The sequence below is a fragment of the Gambusia affinis genome, linkage group LG03, assembly GCF_019740435.1.
Source record: "Gambusia affinis linkage group LG03, SWU_Gaff_1.0, whole genome shotgun sequence".
NCBI lineage: Eukaryota > Metazoa > Chordata > Actinopteri > Cyprinodontiformes > Poeciliidae > Gambusia > Gambusia affinis.
Window position 1 is genome coordinate 27039306 of NC_057870.1, and position 13348 is coordinate 27052653.

Genomic DNA, 13348 nt, shown 5'->3' on the forward strand with positions numbered 1-13348 from the left:
CTTTGTATATGCTTCATACACGTGACCTTACACGGATTTTTAAGGCTAGTTAAAAGTAATGTCATCTGATGAGGTATTAATTTTTTTAACATCTACCTAACTGTTTTTGTTTTTGTTTTTTTTTCCCATTTGTGTTAAATGCAGGTTTATATTCTAAAAATTGTGCGAATTTATCTCATTTTATGTAGGACCTGAGTTATGTCAATGATGTCATGATGTTGGTCTGAGTGTTTTTGTGGATCAAAAACACTCATTCATAAATGGTCTTAATGGACAAACTTGCAGCCAAATTTCTGCCAAAACCATCATGGAGAAATGTCCACTTTCAGACATCTGGTTAGAGAATGTCAGATTCAAAGAGTACCTAAGCCCAGTCTTTGGTAACAGCCGAGAGGCTTATTGCCATGTCTGTAAAAAGACAATAAATACCACCTGGATGGGGGTGAATGACGTCAGGTCCCATGTGGAGACTAATAGCTACCAGTCAAGAATTTGCAGATGACACAGTAAACCAATTTCCATGCTTTGAGCCAGTGTGATGGCTGCATCAGCGCAAACCTCTACAATATGTTTAAGATGCCACCATACCTGGATAAGATTCAAGTCTTGACTTTGTCTTGGCCAGTGCAAAATCTTTTTATGCAATTTGACCTAAGACCACAAACTGATTACCAGAAATTCTCTTTTAGTATTCTCTGGTTTTCCCAGTCCAGGATTCATGCATGGGTTCATAAAGTAATGAGTTGTCCTGGTTTCAAAGCTGCACCAGACCAACACATCACTAGTGTCATGATTGACTTTTGAAACAGTGTTCCTTTTCTGAATTGCAGTTAGTTTTACACCAGATGTAATGGCACACACACCTCCCAAAAACTTCTATTTTTGTCTCTTTGGTCAAGAGACAGTTTACCATAGACCTTTGGGATTATTGAGATGTTTATTGGCAAAAGTGAAACAGGCCTTTGTGATATTATTTTTCTGCAGGAAGCACTGTCTGCTCTGAATACATTTTGAACAATGAATGTGTGAGAACCAACTTAAATCCCAAGAAATCAGAGGTCATGCGCCATCCTCATCGTATCTTTGAAGGTGGTGAGGTAGGGAGTTTGGAAGATGTTCTGAGTTGATGTGGTGAAGATTGAGGTGAACTTTTGTTTATTATGTTGTATGTGAGAAAGATCTTAGTCTGTACACATGAGCTCATAAAAGTGGATGTTTGCTGTCAGTTTCAACAAGTTTGTCCAAGTAAGTGGCTGAAGCTTCAAAATCTCTCCAATCTGCAGGACTGTGGATGGACCCATCAGTCCACGTCCTAACAGTCTGAACCACAGGCTTGGAGGTTTTCAGTTTTTGACTGTCAGTTGGAATAGGATGAAGCAGACTATGCAATTAAACCTAGAGGTTCCTCTTTTGAAGCCAGACAGTCTAGGGGAGGTGGGTGTCAGAGGAGGCCATCAGTCATGCCTGGAGTCTGTTATGTGGCTCTGTGGATATGATGAAAACCAAACAACTGCTGGGTGCCTCACATGTACAGTCAATTATCAGTGAAAAGGGACAACACACTCTTTCTACTGTATCTCTGTCAATTCCTTCCCTTTAACGTAGCGTTTCTGTCTCTCATGTTACCATCATCCCTTCCCCCCACCCTTACCATTCCTCTTTTCACCCTTTCTGTCTGCTATCTCTCATCGCTGTTTCAGCACATTAATTGACTCATTATTCCGATTCATATTCAGGGTGGGGGAAGGGCTCGTTGATAACGAAGGCAGATGCCCAGTCTCTGCAGACGAGCTTTGGATCACTGTTGTTTGCCCCACACATTTTAGTTATTAGAACAACTAGAGTCTACTGGGTTGGTGGTAGGCAAGGACATACATACTCTGAACATCACTTAATGGAAAGCTGAAAGATGTTTTTAGACTAACATCAAGTGAAAGTCATAAAATATGCTTGATACAAATTTCTTAAATATTCTGAATGTTGTCATTGTCTGACAACCCCAATGGAGTGATGCTCAAGGTGTCGCCAAGGATTAGAAGCATTCAGCATTTCAACAGAGTAGATGAATATGGGTGAAACATGGTTCAGTGGAATTTATTGTTTTAACTGGTCAGAAAATACTAATGGAGTTTAAATTTTCAGCTTCCCCAAAGATGGAAAATCTTGATCAGATTTGAGTAAGTAAGCTCCAGCGTGAAAATTATTATCCAAACAAAAAAGAAATGGAGAGGATGACTTCACCACAAACAATAAGACAAAACAGCTCGGGGTTTATCTCAAGTGAGAAGACGCTTGTGTCAGAAAGGTATGTGCTGCACATAATTATCAGAATAAAAATATACATTATTCCATGATTTTCTGCATTTCATCTGTTTATCTTAGCTTAGTCTATACCAAACAAAATGTTTGTAAAATACGTTTCTCAAAGCAAACAGAAATGAAACATGTTTGTCCTTTACGGTGTTTAAGTGAAATGCTACATTAGCATGTTGCCAATTTAGGAAGCTAAACACTTTATTAGCTATTTATGATCTAAAGCAGTGGTTTTTGAAGTTTAATAATTATTATAAAAATATGTTTAAACAATTGAAATAATATTTGCAATGCTCATATTCCTGATTGGTTACTTTGCTCCTGGAGATAGCATAGCACAAAAAGGATGATGTTTCTGATGAGAGAAAAACAAAAGGAAGCATCCAGCAGCCCTGCTGTGGAGGACACCAATAGAAATAAAACCCTAAGTACTTATGGCCGACTAAAATAAGGAAGTACGAGGATGCATTTATACCAAAGAAACGTCATATCGAATGGAGAATCAAATCTGAGAAAAAAAATTATAAATTGTTGCCACTTCCTTAGATCTTTTTAAATATTGTTTATTTCATTTTAACTCTTCTTCCAGTTTCTTTTAAACATCTATTTAATTGTGAACACAACATGAAATAAGTCTAGATTTTGCTATAATTGCTTTTATTTCTTGGGATTTGGTTACAGTTAGGAAGTTCTACAATGCCCAGCTTATGCTGTTTGAAAAGTTTGGGAACCCCTGTTGTATTGTGTCAAATTTACATTTTAAAATCGGTGACTGGACTTTTAAATAATCTTTTAAATATTTCTCTGTGATTGGTTATTGTTTTTCATATTTTGTCACTTGCTATTTTCCATTTCAAGACTCAAACGTATAAATTTCAGCTTTTGAACCAGGATATATTTTTTGTATGTTGTTAGTTTAATCAGGCTAAAAAAACCCGACCTAGGAATTTTCTTCATGATTCTGGTCCGACCCTCTATTATCACCACCCCTCTTTTCATGTCTCTGTTTTGGCCTCGTCTTTAACCTCATTGTTTTGCTTTGACAGCTCAACATTTAGCAGCTCTGACATATCCAGTTAGCTACAAGCCCAAAGTTTACCTGACACAGGGTGGCCTACTTATTGCTTCTTGTCTCTCGTCAGCTTCCGCACCCCCCACCCATCAAATCCAGCACCATCACCACCACTCAGTTTCTCTCAGCCCCTTTTTCCGTTTCCCCACCGTCCCCATCCTCGTACCATACATCCTATTTGTGGGAATTAGGAGGGAATCAATCACTTGTCGAGGCCTACATGTTGTTCCAGCCAACTTCACTCGTCAACCAGGGCACCTCTTTTCTAACTCCAGGCAGGCAGGATGGGTTTGAGAGGAGGGGGATATCATGTGGAGAGGCCAGGAATTCAAAGTGACGCAGGTTGGAGCTCTGGTGGCCGTTAAGTTTCTCTGACAAACTGAGTGCAACACCCTGAGGCGCTTTCCCAACCCCATGCCCTTCCTCCCTTTATCTGTGTCTTTCTGCTTCTCTTCTTTGATGTGGTCTCCATCACTATTCTGTCGTTCTGTGTGAGATGGGGAGCCCTCTCCCATCTCTGTCGCCGCCTGCAGTGGGAGGTCTTGGACTCGCCCTGTGGTTTCCTCAGTCTGCTTTTGCTCTGAGGTGGAAGTGTGGCGGTGGGCAGCAGGTTGGACCAGAGGCGTGGACAAGACAAGAGGGCGGGATTTCAATACACTTAGGACTCTGCTACCACATCCACACTGCAAAAACACAAAATCTTAACAAGTAATTTTGTTATAGTTTGTAGTGCAAATAAGTAATTTTACGCCAAGATATAGGAACTTGTTTTAAGTAAATAATTTAATATTGATGAAAGAATACAAGTTTAATTGGTAGATAATTGCATCTATAACAAGACATTTTTCCCTTGTTCAAAGTGAAGTAATCTGCCAATGGAAGTAGTACATTTCACCAAGATTAAGGAATTAGTTACTCAAAATAAGAACTTAAAAATTGTTGAGAAGAGACTTATGAGTGAGTTTGTCTTATTTCAAGTGTACAAAGATTTTTGCTCTAGAAAGTAGACAATTTTGTTTTAAAGTGCACTTAAAACGTATGTTTAATATGAAGCCCAAGAAGTATTTGTGAAAATACAAAAAGGGAGAACATGGTTTTCTCTGTTTGATCAGGCAGAAAAGTAATAATTTCAGGTTGCATATCATAAAACCTGGATATTAGTCTATAATAGACAGGGCACCCAACATAAACAGTGATAAGTCTCCATCTTTTTGATTCACATTGTGAGGATTTATGCTTTGAGATTAGCTCTGAAATGCAGGCACACTGAAAAGAGTTGAGCTGAAAAGCAAAGCTCTTCCTTAACCGGTGCATCTGTGTTTCAACCCTCACTCCTGAATGACCTTGTAGATAACCAAAAGATCCCAAATCCCCCCAGCTGTAACATCTCATCAAATAGAAAATAGTCTAAGATTTTCATCACTAATGACGTCACTTGATGCACAAGTCATTTACATACCGTGTTTAAGCTCCACTACCCTAAAGCTGTGTGAACAGCAACTCACTGAAAGATGTAACTGTGTGGCCAAATTTTAAAGATGAGAAATCCTACAGCAGAAATAAAGTAATGAATTAAACCGAAGATGAGTGCAGTGGCACCAGAGGGAGTGGAAAGTCCTTGTTCATCTGACTCAGCGCTCTCAGCTGTTTAAATAGTTGATTAAGGCCTGTGCAGCTTGCACATCCACCTCTGACACCCACAACATCTGTTTTGTTAGTGTGGGCTGAAAACCAGTTGCTCACACGCTGTGTTTATGTAGCAAGGTGTCATTGGCTGGAAGAACCGCACTCTCCTTCTGATTGGCTGCTCGGTGAACAACTGCAGGAGTCGGCACAGAGTTTTGATTGCACTTCTTCATGCTGGCTGCTGCACTGCAGCCTCAGGGTGAACTGACACTTTGAGCTTATTCAGTAGAAAATCACTGACATCAACTGATTTATTTTGTACACATTGAAATAGTTTTGGAATGGCCTAGTCAAAGTCCAGATAAGTAAAAAAAAAAAAAAAAAGACATGCTGTGGTGTGAACCTAGAACCTCCTTGGTAGCTAGGTTGGCTTTTCTGTTTGATTTCTTCCAAACAAGTTAAAGATAATCCATCGTTTGACTTAAGGTTATTGTTGTTGTTGGACCTATTTGTGGTTCTAAAACAAGGACACTTACAGAAACATGACTGGTATCAATGCTAACATTGCTAAATGCTAATAAAAGGTCTTAAACAGTTTAGGAAATGTCACCATGACCACCATATTTTGACTTTGTTTGACTAAAACAGTAATCTTTCTATACTCATTTTTTTGTACTTAAGTGTTGTTTCTGAGACTTTGTAACACCTGGATAGAGATGATGGATAAAAGAGATGGACATTTGGCTGTCTGTTCCACATTTACCTTACTGGTTATTGATGTGGACCGTCTGTCACTATACAAAAAATTATCTAAAATAAAAACACATCCAGACAAGTGTGATAATTGAAATGGATCAGTGAAAACTAGTGATTGCAGATTTTACTCCATGTTCCCAACCTGTGTAGAAAATCAACGTGGGGATGGACTTTATGGCCTTTGACATTCTTTAAAATTTCCATCTGTTATTTTCATTTTTGTGGGCATCCATATTTAAGCCTGAAACTTCTGCGAATGCTGACCATAAATGTCTCAATATACTTTTGTATTTATACAAGATTAATGAGTCTGGAGAAGTATTGTTTTGTCATGAAAAGCTGTTGTTCAATGTTGCAATAGGTGAATATTTGAGTAAAAACATCAGTTTGGTGACTTATGCAATTATCAATTTTGTACAACTGAATATAGTCATTTGCAGTAAGATTGGGGAAGATTGTTAGGTTTTTAAATTTAGATTTCAGAATCCAAGAAAAGCTGGCTTTTTTTGTAGTTCACCAAACAGTTTTTACGGAAGCTTTAATAAGGAATGGGAATAAAGTAAATACTAGACCAAACTCTTTATTGGTAAATGAATACAACTTAGAACATGTGGCGACAGAAGTGCGTGCATCAAATCACTGACTGACAGAATATGGTAGATTTCAGTTTTTACATGAACACTAATGTGTGTTTTTGGTCTCCTCCTCTTTTGCTTTACTAGACATGAAGATGGTGACCTGCCTTAGTAATAACAGGACACGACTCTGTGATGCGTACATGTGTTAGCTCCTGTTCTCTCTGTCTTCATGTTTGGCCCAATTGTTCTGTATCCCACTTTAAGGCTGATGGAGGATCTTCGACGGCACAGCTCATGCGGAGCGGCCGTGGCGCCGCTGGTGAGTCGGAGCGTGAAATGAAACGCTCTCTTTATCAGTCTGCAACATGTCAGAGGCAGCGAGGGAGGGTCGAGACAGAAGGAGAGATCAACATGGCAAACTAGCCACGAGCCTGGTCAGATAAATCCCTCGGGAATGCGCTTGCACACATATGTGCATGCATCCGTTCATGTGCATGTAAACACAGCAACACATGCACACTTATGCTGCTGCCACAGCCTCGTGTCGTGCCTGCTAACATCAGAGTCTCTGAAAGAAAACGCCCTCACTATGCAGACACACATGTTTCTCATGATGTTGCTGAATTGGAAGTCATTTCTTTATAGATAAAATAAACAGGAAAATTTAGTCATTTCTGAGCAAACATTCATTAGATCTACAATGGCGTGCATAGGTCATAAAGGGCTTATGTTCACATCAACTTATAAAATAAATCAACTTGACTATTTGTAAACAAAGCAGTTTAATGTGATCTAATTCTTCAGTCTTGGCTAAGACAGAAAAGCAACAGTTATTCCTCCTGCTGTTGAACTAAAACAGAGACTATTGTGGTTATGATCTTATCTATAAGGTTGAATTTTCATAAGCACTCATTAAATTTATTACTACTGAAGTGCTAATTGTGCAGTTTATTCTCTGTTTTGCTTAGTCAGATTGTCTGCTCTGGTAGCTAGCTTGTTCTTGGTTGCTTCTCGTACCATAAGAGGAAAGATTTGTTTCCACAACATGACACCATATATTCATCACGACAAATATTTCCAAACGGCAATCTCTTTTCTTTTCTTTTTCTCTGTGTGCAGTAGTTTGCGTTTTAGCTTAGTAGCTAGCTGACTGGCAGTGCACAGCAACAGGTGTGGGAGAGTTAAAATGGTGGTACTCTATGCTTAAATCAGGTGCAAAGGACTCCAGTCAACCTTCTTCATATACTTTAATGTCAAACATTCTGTGATGTTTACTAGAAAAACTAGATGGTTAATCATGATGTTCATAAGACATTAGTATTGGCAAATTACTGATTGTCTGGAAAAAGTCAATATGTTTTACTCTTAAAGTGCTGGAAAAGCCATTTTCATTTAAAATTACCTGGGATTTCCTTAGTGATGACCCTGAAAAATTTTATAAAATAAATGCACCTAAACTATGTATTATATATATATATATATATATAGGTTTTTTAGAACATCTTAAAATAATAGTGTTAAGACTCAGAAGATGAAGACCTGAGATTTAAACATATTTTAGCTCCTAGAACAATTCATGACAAAAGAAAATATAGTAGAAATATCTTTACCCTTTTGACCCCATTTTCTCTAATTCTTGTGTGAAGTATTAAATTATTACTCATCTGGTTGCATCGGAATTTCCAGTTATACATTTGTGAATAGGAGCTCATCATGAACAATTATTATTTGTCATTTCTCGGGTCATATAGGATTTATTTTTTTTCCAGTGTTTGGTTTAAACCAGTGTAGTGACGGTGTAATGCCGACTCTGACCAGAGGAGGGCTCCCTCAACCTCTGATGGCCTGTAAGGGGCTGCAGCTTCAGGAAGGAGAAATATCCAGCACGTTTGTAAATCCATATTTGACAGTAAAGATGCATTTCTGCACAGGTTTGATTTTAGTTTAGTTTTCTCTCAGATGTGAGATGTGAAGAATAAATACTTGTAGGTAAAGAAAACTTGTTTCTGCTGCTCTCTGAGTCTCTGCAGCTACCAAAGGTCCTCAGCAGAAGCTGTTAAAACCAAACTTATGCAGTCTCTGGATTTAACTGAGCATGAGATGATCAGGGAGGTCAGTGGCTCCCACTATCAGAGCAGTCTCTCTGTTTTTACTGCTCCACTGTGGGCGACACCGATCTGACACACCTCACATCCCTGACTGTTGGAATAATGCGGGGGTGGTGTGACGGAACATGTTTCCCCTGCTGATGTCTTGTTCCCCCCACTGGTGAGAGAATTCTGCTCCGAGGAGAGCACGGCTTCATAATTGTAACCACATCCAATTAAGTTTCCAATTCAGACCACCATTAATCAGGCCAGTGATCAGAAAGGCAGAAGCTACAGAGCGTCTCCTGCAGAAATGTGTGGGGGAGGGGGTGAGGGATCACAGCATGGGGATTGTTTCTGAGGAGAGGATTGCTCTGCTGCAGCTTTTCTGATTTCATTTCAAAGATATGCAGTCTAGACAGCTAAAAGATAAAACTGTTAACTATTTTATAGAAATGTTTACTATAAGTAAGACGTTAAAAGGAGATGGTGTTGAGTTAAATCTTTGAAAAATAGTTTATCAGCTATATTTACATGTCTTAGGATCAGATTTTAGGTAACTTTAAAGGGTCAAGGCCATGTAAAATCAACATTTTTTGTTTTTGCATCATGTTATGTTCACTCAACAAAACTTGCTTGGACTGCTGCCTTGATTCATGTATGCATGAGAAATCCTTCAATCTCCATGGCAACCATTCAGTTGTGTAAAACACGTGGGTGGACTTGGCTCCGCCCTCGAAGTGCAGCTCCTCCTCAGAGCTACAGTTTCCAGGTTTCTGAGCTTCTGCCTTGCAGAGCAGCTCTCATCCACTCAGTTCCTTCAGACTAGCCAGCAGCAATTAGCAAACAGCTGGTGGGATTGACCAGCTGCTGAGCTCATTATAGGAACTACCTGTTGGTGAAACAATGGTATAAATGTTGTTAAAGGGTCAGTGGAGGAGCTGTGATGACTTCCTGAAGACAGAGTTTCAGAAAGAACAGGAGTTTTTAAAGAGACAGAGAACCAACTTCAACAACTTAACTGAAGTTATCATGGATTGTGCTATAAAATACTATATCCCTGGACAAAATACTGGCCCTTTAAAAATTATAGTTTACCAACAATTTTTCATGTATTGGTGTCAAATTTTAGGTAACTGATGCCTTTGTTAAAATTCAGATTATCTGCAGCTACAAAGTGTTGAACTTATTTTTTTCTGCAGCTTTAGCTCAATAGCTACTAAGGAGATTGAATAATCTATCGCTACATATTTTTACTCTATTCTGAATTATGGAGAAAATGATCAGCAAAAGCAGAAACTGAAGTATTCTGGTAAAGAAACATAATTACAAGTTCATATCAATAAATTACAAGATCATTGAAAAGTTTATTTCAGTAAAATAAACTAGTTCATTTTGGAAATATGAATTTTGCTTTTCAGAAAGTTTCGTAAAACATTTACGAAATCCCAAGGAAGATTTTTGTCTGCCTGATATCATCCCCATGAAAGGCAAACCACAAAAATCATTGCTGCTGACAAAGTGCTGTATCCAAGCCTCTGAATGGAAAGTTGAATGGAAGGAAAACGTGTGATTAAAAAAGGTTGAACTTTGAACAGAGAGGTAAAGTTTGGGGTTATTACCAAAGAGTAGTTTGAGGGTGGATGATATTTTTTTCTGCAAGAAACATCCTAACCTGAATGCCTATGAATGAGAATTTCAAATAAAACTGCAACAGCTGCATTTAAAAAAATGTTTTGTGTTTTTGCATAAACCCACCTCACATTTGTTTTTAAGTAAAGTGACTTAGTGCATAGTTTACGTTTTCCTGGTGCTTTCTTTTAAGCTATACTGCAGCTTGATACCTTTCACTTTCAATTTCTTCCAGATTATTAGTTCAAACATCACTTGGTTCAGAAATTTGCTTTGCTTCTGCAGGAATTTGATGCAGTGGAACAAGCTCCACATTATATTTCTGTGGATTTCTGAAGACCAACAAATCCTGCATCCATATGCAGCCTATAGTCCGGGGGGTGTGTGACAAGAAAAATGTATTGGGATGAGATGGTAATCATTATCCATCTAATGGATCCGGCTGATCTAATCCACGCTTACTTACAGTTCAGAGCTGCTAAACCCACATGCAGCTGTCTGTCAGACAATAACAGAAATTAAAGTCATTGTGATGATCTACCTTTCTGTGTAATCCACATGCTGAGTTAAAACGTAGGACAGAGCTTTCTGTTGTTTTTAGTGTAATCTACTGAAGGGGGTCAGGCATCAATCCCTGCACTAAAATCTGAAATAGATTAAAATTTCTGATGTTCTCCTTGGACTATTTTCTCTAATTATATTATTGCTGCATGCTTTAAAATCTGATTTACCAATCGATTATTTATTACACAGTTTGATGCAAAAGTGAAGACACTGACCAAGTTTAGAGCGACCTGCATCTGTGTCTCCATATAAATCGTTTAACCTTAACTAAAGACAGGTCTGCGAGGTGTGAATGCATCAAACAGATCATAAGAGACTAAGCGACATGTGCAGCCAAGATTTTTTTTTTCTGCTTTAGTCTCAATTTTCCTGCAGCAGCTGAACTTTTCTTACTGTTTGGTGCCCGATTTTGTTTTCTTTTATTTGGATTCCCATTAGTTTCACTTCTTTGCATCTGCTCTTCCAGGGTCCCATACATTCAGCATAAACAACTTAAAACACATATTTCACATAATAAATTCAAAATAAAAGTAATTGCTAAAATAAACAAATAAAAAATTGAGGCCATGAATTAAAACAAATTAATTATAATGTAATAAAAAGCATTCTATAAAAGGGCATTCATTTAAAAAATTCAAGCAACACAAATGGAAAAACATCCACAATCAGTAAAACACCATACAGGATTTAGACTCATTCAGTAAAGTTGTTTATCTTGTAAATATTTTTCTTAAACCTGTTCAAAAATCATTTTCCCAATGTATCTCCAATATGTTTTTCTGTAAGGTTTTTCCTAGCTCTGTGTAAAGTAGACCTCTTCAAAAATATTGTAGGAACGTCTGGAAGTATTTCTACCTTTGATTGCATGTTTACTTTGATAATCATGTACATTAATACTAATATAACCATTGGTTGTTTTGAACTCATGATGCATCATGTCTAATATTTTAAAAATAAACCTGATTTCAACTTTTAGCCGGGATAATCTACTATGCATCATACTGACATTACTTCTGAAAGCTGCTCATTTGTTTTGTATGTGCAAATGAGCTGCTTTCTTTGCAGTTTCTGTATCACACCTCAATAAAAAGATGTTCCTCCATTTATCATTTTAATGCACTGCTTTGATTAGTTTTATTATGGTGAATCCCAGTAACTCCTAAAACTGTGTGCTCAGCCACTGCAGAGGTAAACTCATACGTCCGTCATCATACTTGAGCTGCCAGTTTGAACAATGGATCGGCCCCCAGTATAGGCATCTGATGAGCTTTACAGCAGATTAGATTAGTGTAAATCCTCTAATTTAGGTGAAAGATCATGTAGATTTACCTGTTTTCTTTGTTTTAATTCTTTCTTCCTTGGTAATATTGTCTAATGCTGTTTGTTTTTTCAGGTGAACAATATGCTGATATCTGTTGTTAAATCTCATAAATACTGTTGAAAGGTGTAAAAATGGAACCTGAAGCAGCTGATTCTTTAGAGATTAATACATAAATCTGTTTCTAATGTCAGATGAACAGCAGGAAAAAAGGAAACTATAGAAACTGGTGGGACTAAGACCTAATAAATACAGTAAAATGAAGCATTTGGCTATAAAGATTAAACTAAACTATAAATGACTCTGGAAGTATAATTATGTTTGCGAGGAGGAGTAGCTCTATTGTTTTACTACTGCTTTTAATTCACACATTTGCATTTTTGATGGGGGTAATTATGAGCTATTTATTATTCACACAATCCCTCATAAAAAGCTAATGAGCATTTGTTTTGCCGACAGTAAAAATGCAAGAGAAAACAATTTATATTTGTTAGCACTCATGGGTCATTATGCTGGAGCCATTTTTCAGAGGCGTGCAGCTTCCCCTGCTTGATCTTAGTCACTCATTTATTCCTCTGCTTAGACTGAACGGATCGGCCTCCCACCATCTGTAAGCCAATGAGACTGAAGGCTTTATTAAAATAAAACTATTCAACACCTTCTATGGTGGGACGATAAGTTTCTCTTATGATGCATGAATACCTGTTTTGTATTTTTAGGTATATTCAGGTTTTTATTGGTGTTTTGTTGCAGGAGAAAACAGAAATCCTGTGAGACACTTAACTTTGCTTTTTCTAAGCTTCCTCCATCTTCTTATGATCTTGTGACGATACTGTGGGCTCCTGTTGCTCAACAACTTTAAAACAGCAATAACTGTTTCCAGCTATCACTTCTGTAAGCAGTGCGCTGCTGTGTGACTTTTTCAATCTTCTTCTGCGTGTGTGGGTCGCTTTGCAGTTGTAAAACATTCATGGTTGTCCGATTGCGGTCGCATCTAATTAGTAGTGTAGTATGAACGATCACAACGAAAACAATCGGATTCCCTTCTGCCTTGCTTGTCACGGTTTCAGTTGTTTGAAACTTCTTAATTATTGTTCAAAATGTAGACATAGACATATTGGGCTAGTAGCCATTTCCTGACTTGATAACATCTAGAGAAATCTGCCTTACTAGGATAATATGTTCTGTAGTCTTTCCCATTTTGCAGACAATCACTCAGATGTAAATTTGTAATTCAGGTAAGTTAGTGAAGGGCTGCTCAGAGGAGCTGGCGGTGTTGTTGCCTTGCAGCAAGAATGAGGAGGATAGTTGAGTAGCTGGGGATCACTGATGGCATCCCAGATTAAAATGTTGTTCACTACGCTGGTTGAACCTTCATGCCTTCACCTGTCCCCTGTCTTCT

The 13348-nt window shown here is 38.0% G+C and overlaps 1 long non-coding RNA gene across 2 annotated transcripts in view; it reads left to right on the top strand.

Annotated features, from left to right (window-relative positions):
• Positions 1 to 13348, top strand: part of LOC122828089 — a 60395-nt gene that overhangs the window by 15066 nt on the left and 31981 nt on the right. The gene's annotated exons all lie outside the window — the stretch shown is intronic.